The 27,239-nt window shown below is 35.3% G+C and overlaps 1 long non-coding RNA gene and 1 pseudogene across 1 annotated transcript in view; one reads left to right on the plus strand and one right to left on the minus strand.

Annotated features, from left to right (window-relative positions):
- Positions 1-5,815, minus strand: part of LOC123599250 — a 108,985-nt gene extending 103,170 nt beyond the window's left edge. The window contains exons 1-2 of the long non-coding RNA XR_006713070.1: positions 5,637-5,815; positions 5,339-5,426 (exon numbers count right to left, since the gene is read on the minus strand). This is a non-coding gene — a long non-coding RNA (uncharacterized LOC123599250). The remainder of the gene's footprint in view (positions 1-5,338; positions 5,427-5,636) is intronic.
- A 7,845-nt stretch (positions 5,816-13,660) lies between these two features.
- Positions 13,661-26,978, plus strand: LOC123596925 (annotated as a pseudogene).
- Positions 26,979-27,239: the final 261 nt, after the last annotated feature.

Genomic DNA, 27,239 nt, shown 5'->3' on the forward strand with positions numbered 1-27,239 from the left:
GATGGACTTGACAGATATATTTAGAACTCTGCATCCCAAAGCAACAGAATATACTTTCTTCTCGAGTGCACATGGAACATTCTCCAAGATAGATCACATAATGGGTCACAAAACATCCCTTCATAAGTATACAAGAATTGAAATCATACCATGCATACTTTCAGACCACAATGCTATGAAGCTTGAAATCAACCACAGGAAAAAGTCTGCAAAACCTCCAAAAGCATGGAGGTTAAAGAACACCCTACTAAAGAATGAATGGGTCACCCAGGCAATTAGACAAGAAATTCAAAAATATATGGAAACAAATGAAAATGAAAATACAACAATCCAAACATTTTGGGATGCAGCGAAGGCGTCCTGAGAGGAAAATACATGCCAATCCAGGCCTATCTCCAGAAACAAGAAAAATCCCAAATACAAAATCTAACAGCACACCTAAAGGAAATAGAAGCAGAACAGCAAAGACAGCCTAAACCCAGCAGAAGAAGAGAAATAATAAAGATCAGAGCAGAAATAAACAATATAGAATCTAAAAAAACTTAGAGCAGATTAACGAAACCAAGAGTTGGTTTTTTGAAAAAATAAACAAAATTGATAAACCTCTAGCCAGGCTTCTCAAAAAGAAAAGGGAGATGACCCAAACAGATAAAATCATGAATGAAAATGGAATTATTACAACCAATCCCTCAGAGATATAAGCAATTATCAGGGAATACTATGAAAAATTATATGCCAACAAACTGGACAACCTGGAAGCAATGAACAAATTCCTGAACACCCACACTCTTCCAAAACTCAATCAGGAAGAAATAGAAAGCTTGAACAGACCCATAACCAGCAAAGAAATTGAATCAGTTATCAAAAATCTCCCAACAAATAAGAGTCCAGGACGAGATGGCTTCCCAGGGGAGTTCTACCAGATATTTAAAGCAGAGATAATACCTATCCTTCTCAAGCTATTCCAAAAAAATAGAAAGGGAAGGAAAACTTCCAGACTTATTCTATGAAGCAAGTATTACTTTGATCCCTAAACTAGACAGAGACTCAGCCAAAAAAGAGTACAGGCCAATATCCCTGATGAATATGGATGCAAAAATTCTCAATAAGATACTAGCAAATCGAATTCAACAGCATATAAAAAGAATTATTCACCATGATCAAGTGGGATTCATTCATGGGATGCAGGGCTGGTTCAACATTCGCAAATCAATCAACATGATACATCACATTAATAAAAGATAAGAACCATATGATCCTGTCAATCGATGCAGAAAAGGCATTTGACAAAATTCAGCATCCTTTCTTAATAAAAACCCTCGAGAAAGTCGGGATAGAAGGAACATACTTAAAGATCATAAAAGCCATTTATGAAAAGCCCACAGCTAACATCATCCTCAATGGGGAAAAAATGAGAGCTTTCCCCCTGAGATCAGGAACACGACAGGGATGTCCACTCTCACCGCTGTTGTTTAACATAGTATTGGAAGTTCTAGCATCAGCAATCAGACAACAAAAGGAAATAAAAGGAATCAAAATTGGCAATGATGAAGTCAAGCTTTCACTTTTTGCAGATGACATGATATTATACATGGAAAATCCGATAGACTCCACCAGAAGTCTGCTAAGAACTGATACATGAATTTAGCAAAGTTGCAGGATACAAAATCAATGTACAGAAATCAGTTGCATTCTTATACACTAATAATGAAGCAACAGAAAGGCAAATAAAGAAACTGATCCCATTCACAATTGCACCAAAAAGCATAAAATACCTAGGGGTAAGTCTCACCAAAGATGTAAAAGATCTGTATGCTGAAAACTATAGAAAGCTTATGAAGGAAATTGAAGAAGATATAAAGAAATGGAAAAACATTCCCTGCTCATGGATTGGAAGAATAAATATTGTCAAAATGTCAATACTACCCAAAGCTATCTACACATTCAATGGAACACCAATTAAAATTGCACCAGCATTCTTCTCGAAACTAGAACAAGCAATCCTAAAATTCATATGGAACCACAAAAGGACCCGAATAGCCCAAGTAATTTTGAAGAAGAAGACCAAAGCAGGAGGCATCACAATCCCAGACTTTAGCCTCTACCACAAAGCTGTAATCATCAAGACAGCATGGTATTGGCACAAAAACAGACACATAGACCAATGTAATAGAATACAATCCCCAGAACTAGACCCACAAACGTATGGCCAACTCATCTTTGACAAAGCAGGAAAGAACATCCAATGGAAAAAAGACAGTCTCTATAACAAATGGTGCTGGGAGAACTGGACAGCAACATGAAGAAGATTGAAACTAGACCAGTTTCTCACACCATTCACAAAAATAAACTCAAAATGGATAAAGGACGTGAATGTGAGACAGGAAACCATCAAAACCCTAGAGGAGAAAGCAGGACAAGACCTCTCTGACCTCAGCCGTAGCAATTTCTTACTTGACACATCCCCAAAGGCAAGGGAATTAAAAGCAAAAATGAACTACTGGGACCTTATGAAGATAAAAAGCTTCTGCACAGCAAAGGAAACAACCAACAAAACTAAAAGGCAACCAACGGAATGGGAAAAGATATTTGCAAATGACATATCGGACAAAGAGCTAGTATCCAAAATCTATAAAGAGCTCACCAAACTCCACACCCGAAAAACAAATAACCCAGTGAAGAAATGGGCAGAAAACATGAATAGACACTTCTCTAAAGAAGACATCCGGATGGCCAACAGGCACATGAAAAGGTGCTCAACGTCGCTCCTCATCAGGGAAATACAAATCAAAACCACACTCAGATATCACCTCACGCCAGTCAGAGTGGCCAAAATGAACAAATCAGGAGACTATAGATGCTGGAGAGGATGTGGAGAAACAGGAACCCTCTTGCACTGTTGGTAGAAATGCAAATTGGTGCAGCCACTCTGGAAAACAGTGTGGAGGTTCCTCAAAAACTTAAAAATAGACCTACCCTTTGACCCAGCAATAGCACTGCTAGGAATTTACCCAAGGGATACAGGAGTACTGATGCATAGGGGCACTTGTACCCCAATGTTCATAGCAGCACTCTCAACAATAGCCAAATGATGGAAAGAGCCTAAATGTCCATCAACTGATGAATGGATAAAGAAATTGTGGTTTATATACACAATGGAGTACTACGTTGCAATGAGAAAGAATGAAATAAGGCCCTTTGTAGCAATGTGGATGGAACTGGAGAGTGTGATGCTAAGTGAAATAAGCCATACAGAGAAAGACAGATACCATATGGTTTCACTCTTATGTGGATGCTGAGAAACTTAACAGAAACCCATGGGGGAGGGGAAGGAAAAAGGAAAAAAAAAAAAAAAAAAAAGAGGTTAGAGTGGGAGAGAGCCAAAGCAATAGAGACTCTTAAAAACTGAGAACAAACTGAGGGTTGATGGGGGGTGGGAGGGAGGGGAGGGTGGGTGATGGGTATTGAGGAGGGCACCTTTTGGGATGAGCACTGGGTGTTGTATGGAAACCAATATGACACTAAATTTCATATATTGAAAATCAATCAATCAATCAATAAATAAATAACTACCCAGCTGACAGATCTCAAACTAGGCATAAGATGGGTGGCTGGATGGGATGATTTTCAAAAGCTCTTAAAACATGAAAGTCTATGATACATCAGAGATCTGGCACTGTAATGTGGACAGAACAAGACATTTTAAGTCATATTGTATGGATAATCTGGTCTATAAATGATCGGTCATCTATTCATCATATAAGCCTAATGTCCATGTTCTCAGTCCCTGTTTGCAAAATATGAAAAATAATGCTGCTCCTCTGTTGTGATAGTATGTTGACAGAATACAAAGCACACACTAGAAATGAATTATATTTCTACTCTTTATTAAATAAATGCTAACTAAAGAAGATTTTAGATACCTGGCATTTTTAAGATATTGAAATATAATTTTTAAGATAGTGAAACACAATCACCTACCCGATTAATCAGATAATGGAAAACACATACACAAGTCCACAAACTCTCTCAACAACAGCATTACTTTCAAGGATTATTTAAATAGTGCATTTCCATGTCCTTCCTTTTTTGGTAATGGCCCATTTTTGAAAATAACAATGGTTTCCTTATCATTAACATTACTACTTCAGGTTCTTACTGCAATTTTTATTATTGAATAGACCAATTCCATGTTATATAATATGAGGATTCATACAGAAATTTTAAAATATGGCTCTATATTTTATGGACTGGTTTCCCTTGGAAATATCTATTGTCCTTATTGTTTTTAAGATCTTGCAGCTAGAGTCTAAGATTATGTGGTTGATCTATTCATCTCCTTTGGTTTGATGTCCAGTGGCATATCTGCTTATCAGCATAGCATTTATTCTCACTGACAACACTGAATAGTCATTGGCCTGTCACTTTATGGGTCCAAAAAAAATGTGTGATCTGATTAAAGTCACAGAAGCTGTACTGAATAACAGATACACAATAACCAACCATATCATTACATGATATCAAAACAACTTTCTCTAGTAATATAGGAAATCTTCCTGGATATCCTTTTACAAAAATTGGTAAAGTTCTTATATATTAGAATAAAATTTCACTCAAGAATATTGTTAATCTTCAAAGGGTAGAGAGTGCTTGTTATTTAATAATGTATTTTTAAAATTATTTATTCTTGGAGAGAGAGAGAGAGAGAGAGAGATTGGGGCAGGGCGTGGAGAGGGGCAGAGAAAGAGACAAAATCCCAAGCAAGTTCCGTGCTGTCAGAGTGGAGCCTGATATGGGGCTAAAACTCACAAACAGTGAGATCATGACTTTAGCCAAAATCAAGAGTTAGATGCTTAATCGCCTGAGCCACCCAGGTGCCCCTGATTTAGTTGTTATTTCAATTATCAGAATCACTAAAAGGAATATATTGGGCTGCTTCCAGGGACAAAACTCTCAAAAACCTTAGTAAAGAAGCGTTTTGAATTAGTAAAAAATGAATTACTGGTTGGCAGAAGGAAAGCAAAATTTAAGAGATGTTGTATTATTGTAATAATGCTATCATGTAATTTAATTCTCAGAACAGGCACTATTAACCCTACTTTCACAGATAAAGAAACTGAGACACAGAAAGGCTGAAGTAACTCACCAAGGACCAACCCCGCACTAAGTGCTGGGCCTGGGATTCAAACTCACTGAACGTGTTTCTGGAATCCATCCTTTTAAACTCCATATAGCCTCATATTTGGGTCACAAAATTTAGACCACAAAATAAACACACAAACATCTCCCCAGCTTCCTGGCACAGAATAATATTTAGTGAATCTAAATCTAAGCTTACCTTTAGGATGCATAAGCATCAAAGCTTCTTTCAATGAGTATAATCTTCTACTATGGAGATTTTTGTGGCCAAGGCTCCTTTATAGTTTCTGAAAATAGGAGAAATTAATTGTTGGAATGATAAGTGGTTAAAGAATTGTAGTTTCTGGTCTGACATGCAAATAGCTAATATCCTCACAAGAAAACAGATAAGCAGAATTCAACAATTCTCCTGAGACTCTTAGAGAATTGAGAATTGAGGCAAACTACTGCCCAAAATCTGGAAGAGAGACCAGCAGATCCAGAGAATCACAGCTTACCAGAAGCAAAACCCGGAAGCAGCAGCCTGCAGCTGAAGCCAACGTCAGTAGGCCAAATTTATTGATAATTGATCAATTGGTGTGGACTCAGGCTAGCTCAGAGTGAAAAGCTCCGAAGACATCCAATAGTAGGGGCCCCCACATTCTTGTGAGTTTTACCTCCAGCTGGCCTGTTGCTCTCACTGTAAAAAATAGAGAAAAATCCCTCTGTACTTCAGGCAGAAGGAGAAGAAAAGTAACCATATATTCAGAGCTCTCCAATCTTCTTAATAAGGCCCACCCTCAAGAAAACTTGTTTACCAGAGCTTAACCTGCCAAGGTTTACTAAAGATTAATCAACCTGAGGGAAGATAAATACCCAACTCAGGTTCATTTAAAGACTGACACCTGGGGTGCCTGGGTCGTTTAGTCGGTTAGGCGTCCAACTCTTGATTTTGGCTCAGGTCATGATCTCACAGTTCCTGAGATTGAGCCCTGTGTGGGGTCTGCACTGACAGCATGGAGCCTGCTTGAGAATCTCCCTTTCTCTCTGCCTCTCCTTTCTCCCTCTCCCCAAATAAATAAACATTAATTAAAAAAAAAAAAAAGACATATCTAATCATAGGACTATAGCATACTTCCCTTCCCTCACACCTTACCACTGCATCAATAGGGCCCCAGTGTAATAACAAGGGATTGTGGCTAGAGAACTGCAAGCCTCAGACTCTATTTAAGGAATCTTTCGAAAAATTCAAAGAGAAGAGTCAGAAACAAGGATGCTAGAGGGAATTGTAGACTCTGACAGTACAGCCCCCACAAACAATAAATGTGGCCTAACTCGTATCCAAATAAAAACAAACAACCAAAATTCACACTAAACACCTATATACCTCAATTCCTTTTACCTGATATACAGTTACAAATATGGTAGACATTACTCTCATTATATCATTAATCACTTTAATGTGAGTGGTCTAAATATACCAATTCAAAGAGACTGTCAAGGCAGATTAATAAAAACAAGACCCAACTATAAGTTGTCTACAAGAAAGGTAAGTGGTTGAGCTCCGGATTCTTGTTCTTCAAGGAAAAGTTACTAATTAATTAATCCTTCTTAATTCTGACCTTTACTCTCAAATTATTTCAGTGTTTTTACACCTAGTGTATCTCTTAAAATAGGTTGCTTTGCTAATAACAGAAACCCAGCTCAAAGTGATTTAAGCAAATAAAGGGAAAATTCCAGATCATGTAATTCATTTGTTCAAAACCTCAGGTCTGGGCTCAACCCAGAGTTCAAACCATATCACAAGCTGGTTTCTCTATTTCTCCAATACACTTCCTCTACATGATTTCATTCTCAGATGGGCTTCAAGACAGCTGCTAGAAGTGCCCAGGTTTAAACCCAATCAAAATAGTGAGATGCTTTCCCCACATGTGGAACCAAACTCATTTTGTTTTATTGTTCTCACTGGCTTTGTTGCCATCTTAAGCCCAGCATGGTAGCCTGAAAAATGCAATGTACTGTGCGGATCTGGATGTATGTGAAGTAAATGCCACAAAAAACATGTGAGCTAGGAGGGACTGATGTGTGATCTCCTGGAGGGAAAAGCAGGAACAGTTACCAGGACAGGCGTGTTTGAGATACATGCCCTCTATGTGTAGTTGAGATAAAAACTCAAGTCTTTTGTCTACATTGTACTAAAATTTGCTCATTGTTCCTTTCTACATGGTTTCTAACATATTACTGGAAAAATGAACTAATTTACATTAAACCATACTGAACTGAAAGAAATGAGCTAAAATAAAGTGAAGCGGTGACTGTTAAAAATTCCTCCCAAATGCATGAGTTTGTAGGTAGTAACACTGGGGAAGATTACAATACTAAACTAGTCTTTCACCCTATCCCTCAGTTGAAAATGAGCAACAATTTAAACACCATCAAGTAATTATCATCTGAAGTCGGAGAGTCTTTTCCTACTACATCTGATTTTAAAGTTGACAAATGAATAGATTTGGTTCATTTGTTTTTGAGTGTTTTGTCATGATGCTACCACTTTATGCTGTAAAAGTTCTATGTAATAATAATAAATCTTTCACAAAGACAATATATGGAGAAAAATTATAAGTCCTCTAGAAACATCTCTTGACATTTTTAGGATGAGATTCAAACCAGGTTCACCCACTTGCCTATTTAGGCATGACCTTTTCATATTGAGAGATTATATCATATAAGTTACTGTACTTCAGAGATGCCTAATTAAAATGTTTCACAAAAAGCACAAAAATAGGAATAAAAAGAGAAAAAAAGGAATGAAGGGTAAACATATATTTTGATTTCTTCATTTTTTTAATCGAATTAATCACTTTCATGTAAGGTCTGTTTTTGTTTCTGAAGTGAAGCATAAGCATACTTTCCATACTGGACATCAAGTCATGTGATGTAGAAAGACTTTTGTTACACTAAACACACCAAAGAGGTACTCTGAATCAGAAAAAGAGCCAAATGTATTTGAAAAAAAATAACTGTCTTGCTTAAAGAATGAACTTCCTGAACGTTTATAAGCCTCAAAAAAATGTCACAACTTTACTCTCAAACACCCATGCTGCCAAAGGTTAAAAACATACCAAATCCATAAGATGGAAACATTTTCGGAAGAAAGTTATTAGCAAAGTCAGAAATTAATGTCAGTTGCACTTCCATTGTCATTTATAACCATTTGGTTAACATGAAGTATTCTTACTTTATTAATAACATTAACTAATATTTTAAAAAACACTAATTGTACAGTTTTGTATTTCTTATAAAGTTTCTAGCTATGGTGAACTTCATTTGATAATGTCAGTTTTGGAGAACATAACTAGGCTTAGTAACAACTTTATTTCATAATAAAACCATAAATAGTGCCAACAATATTTTATTAATTTTTATCTGGTTTCCAAACAAGCCCTATCTTGAACTAAAATTTACATTTTAGAAATGTACATTTTGATAATCTAAAATTACAAAATCAGTGAGTAGGCACCTAAACTTTATGCATGCTCTCTAAAACCCCCAAACTAGGTTGCAAATACAGATTAAAATTTACAACCTTCAGGGTCTCCTGGGTGGCTTAGTCAGTTAAGTGTCCAATTCTTGATTTTGGCTCAGATCATGATCTCAGTTTGTGAGATCAAGCCCCATGTCAGGCTCTGCACTAACAGCTTGGAGCCTTCTAGGGATTCTCTCTTTCCCTCTCTCTGCCCCTCTCCAGCTCTCTCTCTCTCTCTCAAAATAAATAAATAAACATTTAAAAATATTTACAGGGGCGCCTGGGTGGCTCAGTCGGTTGAGTGTCCAACTTCGGCTCAGGTTATGATCTCACAGCTTGTGAGTTTGAGCCCTGCGTTGGGCTCTGTGCTGACAGCTTGGAGCCTGGAGCCTGCTTCAGATTCTCTATCTCACCCTCTCTCTGTCCCTAACCCACTTGCATTCTGTCTCTGTCTCTCTCAAAAATAAACACTAAAAAAAATAAAAAATAAAAATATTCACAGTCATCAGTGTTTATTATGTGGCTGGTCATGGGATATCACAACTATTTGTTCTACAGAGGCTACTACGTGGCCCCTGCATTTGTTCCTCTAGGACTTTCTCACCCCTCCAGCCAGCCTGACCTCTGACCTTCCATCTTCCCCAGAAATCAAAACCTATTAGGATAGCTGTCTTAGTTCAGACTGAAACAACAACAACAACAACAACAACAAATCAGCAAAGACTGGGTAGCTTTAAAGAACATTCATTTATTTCTCACAGTTCTGGAGATTATGATGTCTAACACCCACTTGCCAACAATAGATTCTGCATCTGGTGAGGGCCCATGTCCTGATTCATAGACAGGTGAGTTTCTTCTGTTTTGTCTTTGCTACGGCAAAAGGGATAGGAGCACTCTTGGGTCTGTTTTATAAGTCCACTAATCCCACTCATGAGGGCTCCACTCCCATGACTTAATCACCTCTCCAAGGCCCTACTGCTTCCTATCATGACAGTGAGATGGTATTTCAACATATGAATTTTGGGGGTTCATTCCATAACAACCAACTCTCTAGTTTATGTGTCAGACTCTATCCATTCTACATAGGGGAGATAGAGTCATGTTCCAGAAACATAGTTTCAGGGAATCTAATCCTATTGGAGGATGATCAGAGAGTACTCAAAGAAGAGTGTGCATACAGATAACCTATATCTCACTAAATATATCTCACTAAAATCTTACTAGAACAAGGTATAAAGTCCATGAGTTAAGCTATATCAGAGCAATACTGCAGTTCATAACAGGTTTAATAAATTCAACAAGTAATGAAGATACCCTCCTTTCACATTTTTTTGGATGTAGAAGAATGGAAAAATAAGTGAACAAATAATAGAGATAAGTATAGGTATATTCAAAATGCACCTTTTGAAGAGTCTTTTTAACAATGTTAATAACTGAAATTATAACCATTCTACAAAAGAAAGATATGAAGGTTTATTCACATTGAACAATGCACTCAAATTACATTCTGGATTTTAACATCTATGCTTTGAGGGTCTATCGTAGAAACTATTTGGCACAATAAACCAGTAGATGATTCAGCAATGAGAAAAAGATATCCTTATCCTCCTGGAACCACTATATGCTATTCAAAATATAAGTCTGTAGTTGTTTAAATAATGGGCCATAAAAACATACATAAAGAGCAAATTAATTTCAACTGAACAGATTAATATAACCTCTCATTCCACTTTAATTTACTTTGGTGGATTTGATAGAATTTGGGAGAAATAATCATAATGAGCATTCCATAAATAATTTAGCATAATATCAATACCTCATAAGTTGTAAATACATATTCTAGGACAAAAGTATTCCATAGTCAAGTATTTTAAAATTAAATAAGAAGTTTCCACATACCTATTTATAAAAAGAAACTTCCTAAACAGAAAGTAATAGCAACAAATAAAATTTTCAAAACTCAGCATTTGAAAAATATATTTGATCACAGAAATTGACTTTTCAGATAACCTATTAAAATCTCAGTAGATGTTAAAATTTTATGGAACGTAAGATATTCTGAGGCCTTTAAAATACAGGCCTGTTTTCACTAATAACTGCCCACTAGCATTGCAAAATGCTTCTGCAAAAGGGCTGCCAAATGTCTTCAAGAAGAAGAGCTATGACCTCAGCAAGAAATATGGCTCCTCCCACAGACCTCTTGTATAATTTGAGACAGGTCATCTAACTTGTGTAGACCTAATTCACCTCCCTGACAGATGTAAGTTTGGGGACTGCAAATGTAAAAATGGTACCAAGCTAATCACACACAATTTCCCCCCCACCATTTTCCTGTTTAGACACTAAGCAAAACATAACCGAAATGAATGAAAAAAATTGCAATCAGTCATCTTATTATATAAAACAAACTTTCTGCGTTAGAAAGTGAGGGTGTTCAACCACATGATTTCTACAGGGTTTTTTTTTTCCATATCCAAGATACCAAAAAGAAACAAAACACAACAAAAACCTGTTGATTATAAAAATTATTTTCTTCTTAAAGAATAGAGAACTGCTCACTGGTCTAGTGTGTAATCAAACTGTAAATCACTATTTCCTCAAGAGTTTTTTAAAGCATGCCATTTACCACTGAAAACATGATAAATTTCTTCAAATGTAAGACATCATTGAATGTAAGAAAAGCCATTATTTATGTAGTATGAATAAAAAAAAATCTCTACTTAAGCCATATCATAACAATGACTGAAAGATGCATACCTACTTCAGAGATGCCAAAATATAGGGGGAAAATGTTCTCCTTAGAAATCAGTGATATATAAGGGAGCCTGGGTGGCTCAGTCGGTTGAGCGTCCGACTTTGGCTCAGGTCACGATCTCGCAGTTGACGAGTTCGAGCCCCGCGTTGGGCTCTGTGCTGACAGCTCAGAGCCTGGAGCCTGCTTCGGATTCTGTGTCTCCCTCTCTCTCTGCCCCTCCCCCACTCATGCTCTGTCTCTCTCTGTCTCAAAAATAAATATGACCATTAAAGAAATTTAAAACAAAAGAATCAGTGATGTATATAAATATATATATTTGGAGGAAGAAAAATTGAAACAACTTTCTTTGAACTTCTTAATGCATCTTATAACACATTTTTATTTGCAAAGCCACTTTCTCAAAGAGTCATTACAATATCCATAAAAACATTACTTTAAATAAGGTCAAATACTCTTTGATACCAACCTTGAAACATTTATTTCTGCTGAGACTCCCAGATCCCATCACTTAGAAAGTGAAAAGTAAACCAATTCCTTTTAAAAAGTACATGTAATTCTTGAAAAACTTGGAGATCGGTGGCTCCTGTTGTACTAGGTAAGCCTATAAATACGTCTTCATAGTAACAACAGTTGTAAGAACAAAGTCAAATCATTGACTTCGCACCTCTACTCAGCACTGCAAAAATTGGAAATGGAAACTTTTACTTGTGTTGATCAAGGAGCCAGATACAGTTACCTACAGTAATCTCTTAAGCCTTCTCTTTCCAAAGTGAATACCAAATTAGCTTAAATAACTGTGTATTAACAAGACTTTATAGAATGGCAGCAACTTAAGTTTTTAAGTCTGATCTCATCACAAAATCTAAAGTCTACTATTCAAGGATTAAAACCACCCAACACTTCCTATAACAATTAAAATAACATGAAAAATCCTCACGTTGGACTGCAAGGCCCAAGATGCAGATACTCAGGTTACTGGAGTCTTCTGACCTGGGCCCTCACCTCTCCAGCTCTTGCTTCCTCTTCTTCAACCACTCTGACTCTTTTTAGCACCCATTCAGAGTCCTTGATCAACTAGGGTATAAGTTTCAGTTTTCAATTTTCAGAGTGCTAAGTATAGGTGTAATCAATTAGTCTTTGTTCCTGCTGTTTCCCACACAGGGAACGCTTTTCTCCCAGACCTTGACATCACTGTTTCAACAATTTTCATTCCTTTGTAATTTGCTCTAATGACTCGTCTTCCTAAAAGCTTTCACTAAGCATCATAGTTAGCTTCTTTCCATTTCCAGTAACTCCCAATTCTGTTGCCCTATTTTATTTCCTTCATGTAGTTTTACCAAAACCGAAAATTGCACAATGAGTCATTGTGTCCAATAAAATAGCAGGGTTTTTTTTTTATTTCTTTTCATCACTCAATATGCTTTTTATAGTGACTATAATTGTATGGCACTTCACTAATGTGACAGTTGAACAGGCTCAGATCACTGAAGAAGACTCACAAGGAACAAAAAGACAATGCTTACAAATCTGCAGTTTATTACCAGAAAAGGAAACAATACAGCAAAGCATCAAAGTCAGGATATGCATGCCAGCCTGTCTCAGGAGAGGTCTGGAAAGGCCTGGTGATAGCACCATTGTCCCCCTGTATAGAGGTGACATGGACACAGTTCTTCCTCTCCGATTGGGAATAACGCAGAAACAGGATGCCCCAAATGGGAGTCTCTGTCAGGCTTTCTCTAGGTGTCTCATCTCACTGTTATCAATAAACAATGTTGATAAACTGGTACAAATGACCTTGAAACTTCTGCGTTACAAACCAACATTATTATTAGTACATTGTATTTCATGCCTAGTTATGAGTGTAATGCAGGAGCATTTCTTATTTCAATTGAACAGTTCTGGCTATTTCCAGGCCTGTTGCAATTAACCCTACCTGAAGAGGCATTTACTAGGGTGTGTGTGTGTGTGTGTGTGTGTGTGTGTGTGTGTAATGAATTAAGAAACCTTTACTTCAAGATTTTTCTTAAGATTTGCAATTTTTATCCTAATTATCTCTACACGGAATATAAACTTGGCTCTATTGCATTCTGGTGGAGAAATGACTAACTGCCCAGTAAAACTGGTGCTTCCCCTTGCATACTAGAGTCCTTGCTAGGAAGCAGCTACCCAAGCTAGGGTTACAATTCTAAACCCTCACCAGTGGAATATGGGAGAAAGTGATTTGTATTGTTTTAGGGCTGAGGCAATTAAGAACTGCAGGCATGCGTGGCTTCCCACCTTATCCTCCCTATGTACTCTCTGCATTCAGGGGACCCCGACACACGAGACGACAGTCAAATCATAAGAAGAAAGCTGATGCTGACGAATACCCAGACGAATACCAGAAAGCTGATGAATACCCTCATTTGTCCTTACCTGTGTGAGAAAGGGATCTCCACTGGGCTAAGTGATAGAAATGGTGAGATTTACTATTTACTGTAGCTAGTGTTTCCTCAGCCAATACTGTTCCTGCTAGAGGACCGCAATAAAAAGGCAACTACTCAGTAACTCTCTGGTGATTAAGGTTTACTTTATATATTTGCAGAATTATAGCACATTAATTTTTAATTTAATAGCTGATATTTAAATTTCTATTCAGTCATCTATTTTTACATAATTTACTGGTTACATGTCAAATATACTTCTCTTGATATATTTTACTTAATTGGTAACATAATGTTTTATGATTGCTATTTGCTTGTGCATATGTACTACATTTGATGTGTTCAAGATATTTTACAACATTAACTGGAAGAAGATTCTCATATTTCTGTATTCATCCTTTGCATCTTGCATACCAACTAACATTTAAAAATTAATTTTTCAACTTTTCCAAAACATGTTTTCACCCTGGATTTCCCTCGTTCTTAAACATAAATATTTACTCTGTGACACACAGTTTGGAATGTGTTGCAATCTGTATTGTACTTTTCTATACCTTCCCCAGCATGAATTGAATACTAGGTCTTGTGCAAGTTGGATGAAATTTTCTGTTGATTTATAGAGATTTGCCTGTTACGTGTTTACTCTTATTGGTCTATTAGCCATTTTTAAATTGGTTATCTACTTTGCAAAACAACTATTATTCAATTAATTATGTGTAAGCTGGTAACACCAGACAACCCTGTAATTATGTAATGTGTAATTTATTATAAATAAACACCACTATAGCTTCTCAGAAAGGTTAACTTTTATATTACTTTGTTATATTGTTTTATTTTACATTATTTTACATTGTAGAATAGCACTCAGCATAGCATATAAATCTAATTTTTTTTAATTCAATAAAGTATTGCGAATTTTTCATCATCACAACAATTCTTTTGCTTTTAGGTGACTGTGTGAAGTTCTTTAAATAAATACTTATAATCTTAGTAATATAAAGTCTTTTGTGTCTCTAGCTCTGCTTGATCTCTAAAAGTAGTATGACGATTTGATGTATGTAATTTAGTCACTGGGATAAAACCGCTTGTTCAATATCTTATCAAAAAGGAATTAAATGTGCATGTCATAAATGTTTTTGATATCCCCAAATAGTGTTATAATACAATGATAAACTTTTAGATTTATTCCTTGTATTACTTTAAGAAAGTGTTTCTGTTTTTTTCATTTTATTCCTATCTGACCCACCCTTTCCCCAAAAGCATTCTGTAATGAGATTCTGTTAAAGGTGGTAACAAAATTATTTCTGCTAAAGAATAACAATCAAATTTTTCGTGCATGCATTGTAGTTTCAAAAATTATCTGTCAAATAAAATTGCAGTGCTTATAAATCTAGCCATTAGAATGACAAATTTGAATGACAATGCATCAAGTTTGTGAAAGACTAGTGTTTTGTTTGTTTTGTTTGGGGCTATTTTGTTTTTGCATCCAGGTACCTGCTAAATTGACCTTCATCTCAAGCTTCTTCCTACAGAAGAAGCAGAGCAAATCTAGGTATGGACGACTTTGGTTTTGATATACATCTATTTTGACCAAAATTAGTGAAATTCCCTTTGTGAACAAAATTCACACATATGAATAAACTAGGACTATATAAGACCTTAAATAAATCACCACCTTGTATTGAAAACCAAGTAAAATTAGGAACGTTTGAAAGCAGATTGGAGACTGACAATTATAAAGTTTTCTACAGGAATTAAGCCTTGCAGTAAAGAACTGCTGAGAGGAAATTTCTAAAGTGATTGTTCTTACTTCTTCAATTGTGGAAATCGTTTACCTTTACCTTCAACGTTGGGAGGGTGAATTCAATGTGATTTGTCTCTCTCAGGGGGAAAAAAATAAGAAATTTTAAATGTGTGATTACCTGCATTAGCATCTGTGAACTGCTCCACAATTAGATCAAAGCATAGTCTCCTCTGCCAACTTGAGGATCCTATTAATTAGCTATGTGGTTTAGATTTTCTTAATTGATAATTTATGTGCTTATATTGTTATTTTTAGGTGTGGTACACAGTAAGGTTTGGAAGAAAAATTCTCTACTGAGCACAACAGAATAGTATCAATGATTAAACACTAACTGAACTCATAATCTGCATCAACTTTGGTTCTAAATGTCAAGGATCAGATTTAGGTAAGTCCATTTTTGAGTTCTGAGGAGCAGTCGAGGAATATGAAGTGATTAAAAAGGGGTAGGTATAAGCTGGGCGGGCTTGGATTCCAAACTGAATGCTCAAAAAAAGCTTTAGTAAAACCACTAGAATAGAAGCATATTGAAATTGAAATGTGCTAAGAGAAGGTTCTCATTTTTCATAGTTTTGAGCAAACTCAGACATCTTCTGCTTTGTCTGTCACAATATGATCTGATTTCCTAGAAGCTTTTACAAATCATTCTAAAAAAAAGTAATCCTAAAGAGTAAGGGAAATAAATTTTTTTTTAATTAATGCAACAAAAATAAAAAGGTTTTATTTTTACAGTGGCTGGGCCCCAATTAAAAAGAGGTATCTTAATAGATAATGGTTGAAAATGTATATTTATACCTTAAGAGTAAAATAAATGATAAAAACACTAAAGTACACATACATAAAATATGCTAATACAAAGGGGAACAAACAAATGTTAGTACTATTTGTAGGATTTTATCCTCCTACAAGAGGAGGATAGCAGCATTTTATTACCTGATCCTGTTACAACTATTAAGCCAATACTTTAAAACCTTCCATGAGAAAAATTTGTATTTTCATTAGTTTCCCATTTAAATGTAAAAAATGTGTGGGAAAGACTCTAGAACCTCTAAGACCAAAACAAATGTAAAATATTGTTAATACACCTAAATATAAGGTTTTTAGCAGTGTTTTTCCTTCTTAATGTAACTAAAATTTTGAAATGAGTATATGTTTGTTGAAGAAAATTATAAGAATGTAAACAGAAAAAAATTGTAATTATCTACAATTTTCTGTTGACTATTCTGCCGAAGCAAATTAAAACAAGTATATTTATTGGCTTATTAGTTGCAATAATAAAATATTGCAAACGACTTAGTTTCATCAGGAGCACTCAAATGCACTCATTATGACACATCCAGACAACAAATTGCTATGTAGCGTTTACAGAGAACGAGGAATATATGCAAAGACTGTTGTGAAATTATCCCCAGGAGAAAATATTAAATTAATATATACAAATATATATAATAGACATGTATTTAGATATATACATATAAAATATGCATACATACACACACTAAAGAATAAGTAAACTAAGGTACTACTATTTGTATAAAACAAAGGAGAAAGGAGGAATGGATATTTATGCCATATATTTATATTCACAAATATTTTATATATCTACAAATGATATCAATTATACACATAGTCATAGCTATAGAGGCACCTGAGTGCATGCACATGCACACACACACACACACACACACACACACACACGCAGACTACCTATATAAAATAAGAAGCAACAGTTCTCTTTAGGGATAGGACCTGGAGTGTTGAAGGACAGGGGTCAAAAAATATTTATATTTTTACTATGCATCTTTTAACAGAATTTGAATTTTTAATTATTTGTGTATATCATTACATTTTTGAAAATCAATAACTCATATGGTTTACAAATTAAGAGTAATGATTATGCATTATAGACAACACTAAATGCAGATGAAAGACTGCAACATTTTTCACAGTCTCACATTTTGATAATAAACACTGCCAATATGATCATGCATGTCTCCTAAATTTTCTAGTCATAAATATTTAAAAATAATTTTAATAATTATTTTAGGTTGTATTATATTATTAATTATATTAATACATAATAGCGATACTTATTTATATTATATATTGTGATTATTATATAATATATATTGTGATTATTATATAATATAATATATAATATATATTGTGATTATTATATAATATTATATATAATTTATATACATATAATTTATATATATTTATATATAATATATAATATAATAATATGATATTATTATACTATCATGTTGTATATTCATATATTGTTGTAATTATTAATTATACTAATACTACCATTATATTCATTATAAATGCCCTAAAAATAACTTTAAATATTTTTAAATGAACATATTCATAATCATACAAAATCTTCCTAAATCCCACTATTTACAGAAGTCTTTGTTGATATCTTTGCCCATATCCTTTGGGTACACAAGGATATTTGTATGTTTAATAAAAGTAGGGATAGATATTATCCATTTGATAAGAAGGAAAACGTAGGTTACAGACCATGTGAATTACTCCATTCCAAAACAAAGTGTTATAAAACTATATTTTCAGTTAATAATTCAATACATATGCACATCAACAACTATTTACTAGGAGATTTAGTATGAAATCAAGAAAGAATGATGTAATGGGAAAAACACTATATAAGTTTCCAAAGACATAGATTCTAATTTGCTTAGAAACTAGCCATAAAATTCTACTATATCTACTTAGACTGTCTCTGTTACCTCAATCATTTGTTGATTCAAGACACGCTTCTCAAATAATTATCTTTGAGAGACACCCACCTGGAAAGCGAGGCTTGGACTATATGATTTCCAAGTTTCCCTGCCTATACCTTTAACATTCCAATAGAGTTTTTGATAGGATGAGTCAAGAGTCAAATCAGGGAATGGGAATATTAGATTCTCACATTACTCTTCCCCAACTTTCCAATTCCCTTATTAACACTACTCACAGGAAGGCATGGGCCATCCACTACAGTCATTACTTTATCTATACTCTTGATAAAACTTATTTGCCTTTTATCAAAAAGCTAACCATCTTAATATGTGTTAATGGATGGCCACAGCGCCTCTCCATAGTCATATTTCTCTGCTTATCGGGTGTTCAAATTGCTTTAGATATTCTTTTTTTTTTTAAGATTATTTATTTTTAAGAGAGAAAGAGAGCTCAGGTAGGCAAGCAGGGGAGGGGCAAAGAGAGAGACAGACAGATAAAGGATCCAAAGTGGGCTCTGCCTTGACAGCCACGAGCCCGATGTGGGGTTCAAACTCACGAATTGCAAGATCATGACCTGAGTTGAAGTCAGATGCTCAACTGACTGAGCCACCCAGGTGCCCCTAGATATTCTTCTGATAGGTCAACTAATTTAAATTCATAAAGTATGGCTTTCCTTAAAAACAAATGAAAGCAGAGAGCAGTTTTGTAAAGTCTTGATGGTGATATTTTTTCATACATTTAGAGAGAAGTATGTTCTCAGACCTAGGAGATGATACTGGTAGGAGGCATCTGTGTAAAGATTTATGCAGAGTTCAGGGTGGTGTCCTGTTGATTACAGGCTGTGTTTGGCTTACATGAACCAATGCAAGAACAATGGCATTACAAAGGATGCTAATAAATTAGCAAATGCAAATTAAGACTTTTACAGCTATTTGCCTTATACCTTTTTATCTATTAACTATCACGTTCTAGTGATACTTTAAGAAATGAGAAATGCAATGTAAAAGTAACTTCAATTGTAATTACAGAGCAAACCATAAATAACAAATGATGATTGCTTCCCTTTGCATCATACAAATGAATCATACTAAAACTCAAAATGGTGTGCAATGTGTCAAAGAAATGTCATGAATCATGTCATCCAAGCACATCTTTTGTGGAGAATAGTGCATCTTCCCAAAGAACTCTTACACCTCTCTGTTTGTAGGCCAGAAAATATTTGACGGCTATAAAGAAAACTCACAGTGGTCAAAGTTCTAGAATCAGAAGGCAGGAAAGATCTTTGAGAAGACATTTACTTTTCTTTTGAAGCTGTCAAAGTGGATCACACTGAAGGCATCATTTAATGAACTTTGAAAGGAACAGTACACATTTTATTAAAAATATTTAGAAACATTCATTACTATTTTTCTTCTGTAAAACAAATAAGAATTTTTAAAAATGATAATACATTATTCAATTTTTCATTATTCTTTCATCAATCATTGTATTTCTTTTGTTCTTCCTTTAAAAGCTAGATCATTTTTCTGTCCCTATTCTTGTGCACTGTGCACTAGGACACATTTCTTGGTCTTACTCTTTCAACTTTAACACTGTCCTTTCCCCCACCCACCCGGATTTTATAACCATAGCTACAAAAGAAAGCCATTGTTTCTTCCTCAAATTTTGGTGAACTGGATCTAGCGCTTTACGATATATTGCTTCCCAAATGTCACAGTGCTGTCCCTTGCCTTAATGGCTTTCTTCTTAGGAAGCTGCTACTCTGCCTTGGTTGTTTTAATGAGCCTTCAACAGCAGTATGTTATATAGGCTTCTGTTTATTTGCAACTTACTTTCTTCCTCCTTTCTGGTCTCATACACTTTTTGCATGCATCTCTCTGAGACTAAACCTCATATTCTACCTTCTATTGAAATTATTTTCACAAATATCTCATCTATTCTAAGTTAACACAAATAAGCTCTCTCAGTTTAGGCATACCGTTTTTCCTTTATGTACTTTAGCAATTATAATTTTTCATAATCTGTGTACCTCAGCAGTTAATACCTGAGTATTATATATCCTGACGTTTGATAAAGAGAATTGACCAACATCTTATTTTGTTCTAAATCTTCTATTCCTTAGGTCTTGTAAATGTCCTTTTTATTGCATTTCTATGTCCTCTAATATACATAAATATAGTTTCTGTAGATTTCAAAATCACTTACCTCAAATAGTAATTTCAGTAATATATACCTATTGTCAGAAAAAATTCTTCAAATAAATATAAATTCCCTGAATTACATTTAAACTATTTCAATTTTGTCTTCCTAGAGGTAAAAACTTACAGATTAGTATCCCAGTTAATATATTTTTAGGTTTACTCTCAATTCATCCTCTTCCCTAAATGAAAATACAATTTTTTCCTATTTATTTACATTTTTTATACATATCAATTGGCTGCTTCCTGTCTGTATTTGTCAAATTCAGTATTGGAAAATGTATTTGATAAATATCAAGATTATAATCATGTTATTTCACCATTATACATTCATCTATTTTCTAAACCAATTCCTACGTAACAAAGAATTTGGCTGGTCTTTGTCCCTGGTTTCAGGGAGAGGGTCTCTAAATCCTTGGTATTTCTCAGATAGGAGTGTCTTTGTTATTCATGGTGGAACCTGATAATATATGCTAATGAAGTGAATCACTGAGGACCCCTAGATAGTTTATGTTTATGTACAAGAAGTGATTCAGTTTGCAGGTCGGCCATGCCAGCAAGATCAATGTGTGATCGGAGTAATAGTGGTTTTAAGCCATGTGATATGAGCCTGATGTCCAGGAAGCAGAGGGAGGGAGAGGTTGAGTTCAGTCACATAGCCAATGGTTCAATCAGTCATACCTGCGTAATGAAACCCCAATGAAAGCTCTGGACATCAAGGTCAGGTAAGCATTCTTGGTTGGCAGTCCTCTGTGTAGTTTCACATGTTGACATATCATAACAAAGGGAGAGAACATGGAAGCTTCGTGTCTGGGACCCCTCAGATCTCACCCTTTGTGAGTCTTCTTTTGATTGGTTCTGATTTGTACTATTTGGCTATAATAAAACTTTAAAGCAGAAGCATAATGTTTTCCCAAGTTTTGTGAGTCGTTCTAGTGAATTATCAAACCCTGAGGGGGTAAGGAAGGACCCCCAAATTTGTAGCCTGCTGGTTAGAGGTACAACTGGCCTGGGGACTCTGGAACTCGTGACTAGTGTCTAAAGTAAGAACAATGTCCTTAACCTTTAAAGTTAAGCCTAACTCTGCATAATTGGTGTCAGAAGCCATTGCACCAATTAAATGTGTATCTACATATGCTCAGCGTTTTCAACAGTATGAACAGTACTGCATACCCATATTTTAGACCAGAGTTTTTCAACCTCAGCGGTAGTTCCTTTCTGTGGAGGGCTGTGCTGTGCATTGTAGGGATACTGCTAGATGTTGAATATTTTGAGAACCAATTATTTACATATATGTGCCTAAAAACAGTAGCATGGAAATTCACATGTGTGAAAATGACTAGCAGGAGTCAATAAATGAATACATATATGGAATGACTATACTCTTGTCTCATGTAAGCATATATTTCCCGACAAATTTTCAATTCTTTTGCTACTGTTGTAGCTTTCCTTTTTAATGGGACAACACCTCTGTTATACCTAGAACACAGATTCTGTGGGATCTTGCACAAAGACTATTTATATAATAAATATTCTGTATTGTTCCTGTTTTCCCTAAAGCTATGCAATGAAATATTTCTTCAGGTGTTCCAAAAACCATCTTATGTTCCCATTTCCACAGGCAAAAAAAGGCATTACAAACAACATCATATTTCATACCTTCATACAGTCTCTGATCCAGTTAATAGAGGTTATAATTCTTCTCAATGCCAAATACACCCCCTAATTTTTTTCTATTGTTGGCAAACAGAAGCAGTTTGTACTCAAAGTATATAATCAAAGAAATAAAAACAATTTAAGTATATTTCTGTATGCATATTAATTATAATATTGCTTTAATATCAAAATTTATCTTAAGAGCACCCGATGGTTCAAAATCAGTAAATGATTAATATTTTATTTTCTTAATGATTTATTCTGGAATAGTACTAACTAAATGAATAGTTCCTTGTAATCGAGACCTGTTAAAAAAAGCCGAACAGCTTGACATAATCTTACAAAACTAAAACTTATTAATTGGAGGGGTGCCTAGTGGCTTAGTCTGTTAAGTGACCGACTCTTGATCCTGGTTCAAGTAACGATCCTATGGTTTGTGAGATTGAGCCCTGGGTCAGGCTCTATGCTGACAGCACAGAGCCTGCTTGGGATTCTCTGTCTTCCTCTCTCTCTCTCTCCTCTCTCTTTCCCTCCCTCTCACTAAAGGTAAATAAATAAACATTAACAATTAAAACTTATTAATTGGAGAAATTATATGTAAATGGAGAGGAAGGGTATTTAGAGGATTTTTAAGGTGAAGCCAAAGATAGTAGTAGAGCAAAGAGAGAAGAGAGCTAAACAAGTGACTGGATAAGAATGTAAAAGATTAAACGTAGGAAGAAATCTGAACATCTTTATCCAGTGGCAGAAAAATGGACAGAAATGGGTTAACAATTTTGATACTGCTACACATGTACACCCGAACTGAACAACTGAGTAAACTCATAGTGAAATGGTGGAAGCCAGGCTTCTCATTATTGGAGTTGGAGCTAACAGATAAGGAAGAGGAGGGGACTAGAATAATCTATGTGATAATGGATTAAAGTTGAAAATACCATGTTTAACTTAATATAGATACACTGGGTTATATAGAGAAATATTTATAAATTGGCAGAGATGCACACATATATGCTTTGTGGCCAGCCAAGAGGGCCTAGATGCAGCTTCACCTCGATTTAACAAGGATACCTAGCACCCAGATCTTGGTTTCTAACATCATTCTCTGATAGAGGGAACTACAGCTTTTTGGAGAAATAGCAGATTCTAGGTCCGGCACAGGAAATATACAAGAAGATTCTGGAACATCTTGTAGTGCCAAAAGTAAAAAATGCAAAAGAAATACGGAAGGAAGGAAGGAAGGAAGGAAGGAAGGAAGGAAGGAAAGAAGGAAAGAGAAGGAGGGAGGGAAGGAAGAAAAAAGAAACCACACAATAATAGGTAAAGGCTAACTGAAAGAGTTCCCCAATGCTGGAACTGGAACAAATGGAGCAAGAAAATAAATTACATTGGATTATAACATATAATTAAACAAATATCCATGCATTCATATTGATATGAATTGTGGAATGAATAAGCAAGTCAAGGGGGGGAAAATGTCTCCCATGAATGAGAATTACGAATAATTTAGTAGAGACTCCGCCCTCCAGAAGAGGACGTACGTAAATCCTCACTCCTTAAAGTATTGCCCCCTTTACCCTACTCTAGGTACTACCATGTCACATATCCTCACTCACCATTCCTAAAACTTGCCATAGAAACAATGGTATAGAGATAATAAGTGGCATTATGGCACTTTTGGTCTTATAAAGCACCTTCATTAGAATAATCACATTTAAACTTTCCAATAGTTCTGTATACTAGGTAATAGATTTACCTATTAGATTACCAATAGATTGCAGAAGAGTGATTTAAGTTCTTAAAGGTCTCAGAGTATTTGACCTAGCCATGACTCAGAACTAGTTTTCTGACTCTATATCCAGTACTATTTCTACCATACCTCTCAATACCACACCTTAATAAAATCTATCACCAATATGCTTAGGCCACAACATCTGTAAGTACCAACATACAGGGAAAGTTCCAGAAAAACATATTCTTAAGAGTAAGTGAATATATAAATACACACTCACCTACATAAGTAAACTCAAATTAAGTTAGAATCACATAGACATATTTGACACATATGATTTTTCTTAAGTGTACATGGCGATCTACAGACAATCATAAATTATATGCAGATATATACATTGTTTTATATACATGTGCATATATACATTTATACACATAGACACACACACACACACACACACACACACACACACACACATAAAACCTTGATGTTCACATAGGATGTCCTTTTGAATGAAATACAAATACATATTTCTCCAGTCTTTTAACTGCCTTAAAAATGTTACATTATTATACTTTAGGTTAAAATATTTTCATGCATTAATCTGTATCTTCAGAATATTACCCTCTCCATTTTATAGACAGAACAGCTTCTTCAGAGAGCTCTTAGCCCATAAATCTATTTGGACTGTGGTCATGCATTCACTGAAGTTTTTAGCCCAGTGTTCTCTACACATATATGGAAAACAAAGGATAAATAATTGTAAAATAGTATGTATAGAATATGTGACTAGTCGGAAAGGCAAACATAAGAATGAGTAGTTCTAAAAAGTCTAGGTGCCTATAAATATTTACCTTATTACAACCAATTTTCCACTAGAATAACCATAGATCTTAAAAGTGCAGTCTCATTGGTAAAATTAGCTTGAACTAAAGTTTACCAACCTTATCATACCCTAAGTTAGTAAAAAACTGATTTGTTTTTCTTAGTTAGTGCCTGAACCAAAATAAATAAGTAAATAAAAGGGCAACTCAATGTCAGATGTATCAATTTATAAATAGATACTTTACAAAGTGCTGCAATATAGCTTGTAAGCAAAATAACTGACAGCAAAAAGGTCACATTTCTATTCAACATTAACTATGAATGCATTATTACCGTGTAAAACTTATTTTGCTCAAAATAGTCCAACTAGGTCTTCAAATTGTGTTGTGTGTTTATTCAGGAAGGTCAAATCACAGTACTTCTATTTTTCCTTCTTCCTGTGACATTGAACACACTCACCCAGAGCCTTGGTATCAGTGCCTTGATGGCAGTACTGACTCCAGTATCCGACTTGTCTTTGAGAATTTTCTCTTATTTGTACTGTACCATTTTTTCAGAAAAGAAAATCAACAAGGTAAAAAAAAAATCAGAAGTCTGACAGCCTCTGTTTGTTCAAAAGAGACTGCTGAGAACATAAAAGGCCAGTATCTTTCTCATTGATTGTTTGAACAAAAGCTGGACAGATTCTCAGGGTCCAATTTTCTCCTTCCCCCAAGTCCTTCAATCCTGTGTCAATGCTGTGAAAGCTTCAGGCTCAGAGCCCTCGGTCTCCAAGTCACCCTGTTCCAAGTTGAAGTGGATGGGGTGTGGGAGGCCCTCACAAAAAGAAAATATTGGCTCTCATTCATTTTGCTCTTGCCCCATCTTTAAAACAAAACAATAACTAGATTATAGTAAGCTTATTGGTAAGAAATTTTTAAAAAGCAGACAATGAGAAACCAAAATCAAGAAAAAATGAGAGATTCAAAAACACCCCCCCCTTTTTTTTTTCCTCTACACCTCCTACAGTCTGTCCCACCCCCAATGATTATGTCGGGATATCAGTGCAATGTCAGTTGGGTCTGGGGCATGCTCAAAAGAAATGCTTATAGATAAAAACTCAAAATAGCTTGAAGCACAATACAGCAAACTGAAAAACCAAATTCCATTCACCCTGGGTTAAAACAAAATTAGCTACAACATGTGCCCACCATGAACGAACAGTAAAATGTCAAATTCAAACTCATATATTTAAATGTTTTCATATGTTTTAATTCTTGACTTTAAAATCAGCCTCCACTCTTACTTGGAAACCTGACAACACAAATTGCAGAAACCCACTCTTCCCTTTGTCAATTGTGCCTTATCATTTTACTGGTGGGAAATTAAGAGCTATCTGAGAGTCACATTCCCAATTAGCATGTTCAATTTATTTTAAATGTTCATGTTATGGCATGATAGCTATAGAAGAATAATGAAAATGAGATATTTGATCTACTTTGAAGGAAGAAAATAAATGTGTCTCCCAGGGTTAAGAGCAATAGTCAAGGAAGAGCCCCACAAGTCAGTCAATGATTTAGATTTGTGGATGAGAAAGCAACAGTCTCCCAGGCTCTGGTCCTGGAGAAAGGAGCTTCTCTGGTGTTGACTGTTACCACGGGGGAAAGATTAAAACTCATGGAGGGCTTTGTGGCCAGCACCCCCATCTTTCAGTAATTTGCCAAAATTACCAACACAAAGGAAAGAGAAGAGGTACCTGCTATATGTTCTTTAGGCCTTTTTAGAAAATATGGATTTGTTGCATTGGCCACATACATGCAAATCTACAAGAAAGGTGATATTGTAGACATCAAGGGAATGGGCACTGTTCTAAAAGGAATGCCCCACAAATGTTATCATGGCAAAACTGGAAGAGTCTACAATGTTACCCAGCATGCTGTTGGCATTTTTGTAAATAAACAAGTTAAGGGCAAGATTCTTGCCAAGAGAATTAATGCATGTATTGAGCCTATTAAGCACTCATAGAGCCAAGATAGCTTCCTGAAGCATGTGAAGGAAAATGATCAGGAGGAAAAGAGGAAAGCCAACGAGAAAGGTACTTGGGTTCAAATGAAGAGCCAGCCTACTCCACCCAGAGAAGCACACTTCGTGAGAACCAATGGAAAGGAGCCTGAGCTGCTGGAACCCATTCCCTATGAATTCATGGCATGGTAAATGTGGGAAAAAAAAAAAGTAATAAAAGACATCAAGCCTATTAAAATTAAAATAAAATAAATTTAAAAACTCATGGAGGGAGATCCCAAAGGTACCTTCTTCTACACGTCTGCATACCACCAAATGGAAAGAGATGAGGAACAGTAGAGGTAAGGCTCAGACCTGCAGGGTGCATGACCTAAGAGAACCTCAGAATTAATAACTCTTTCCTCAAAAGACACACATAGCCTTATAGTGGAATGCTTAGTTGCTGGCTGAATACAA

The sequence above is a fragment of the Leopardus geoffroyi genome, chromosome C1 (genome assembly GCF_018350155.1).
Source record: "Leopardus geoffroyi isolate Oge1 chromosome C1, O.geoffroyi_Oge1_pat1.0, whole genome shotgun sequence".
Lineage (NCBI taxonomy): Eukaryota > Metazoa > Chordata > Mammalia > Carnivora > Felidae > Leopardus > Leopardus geoffroyi.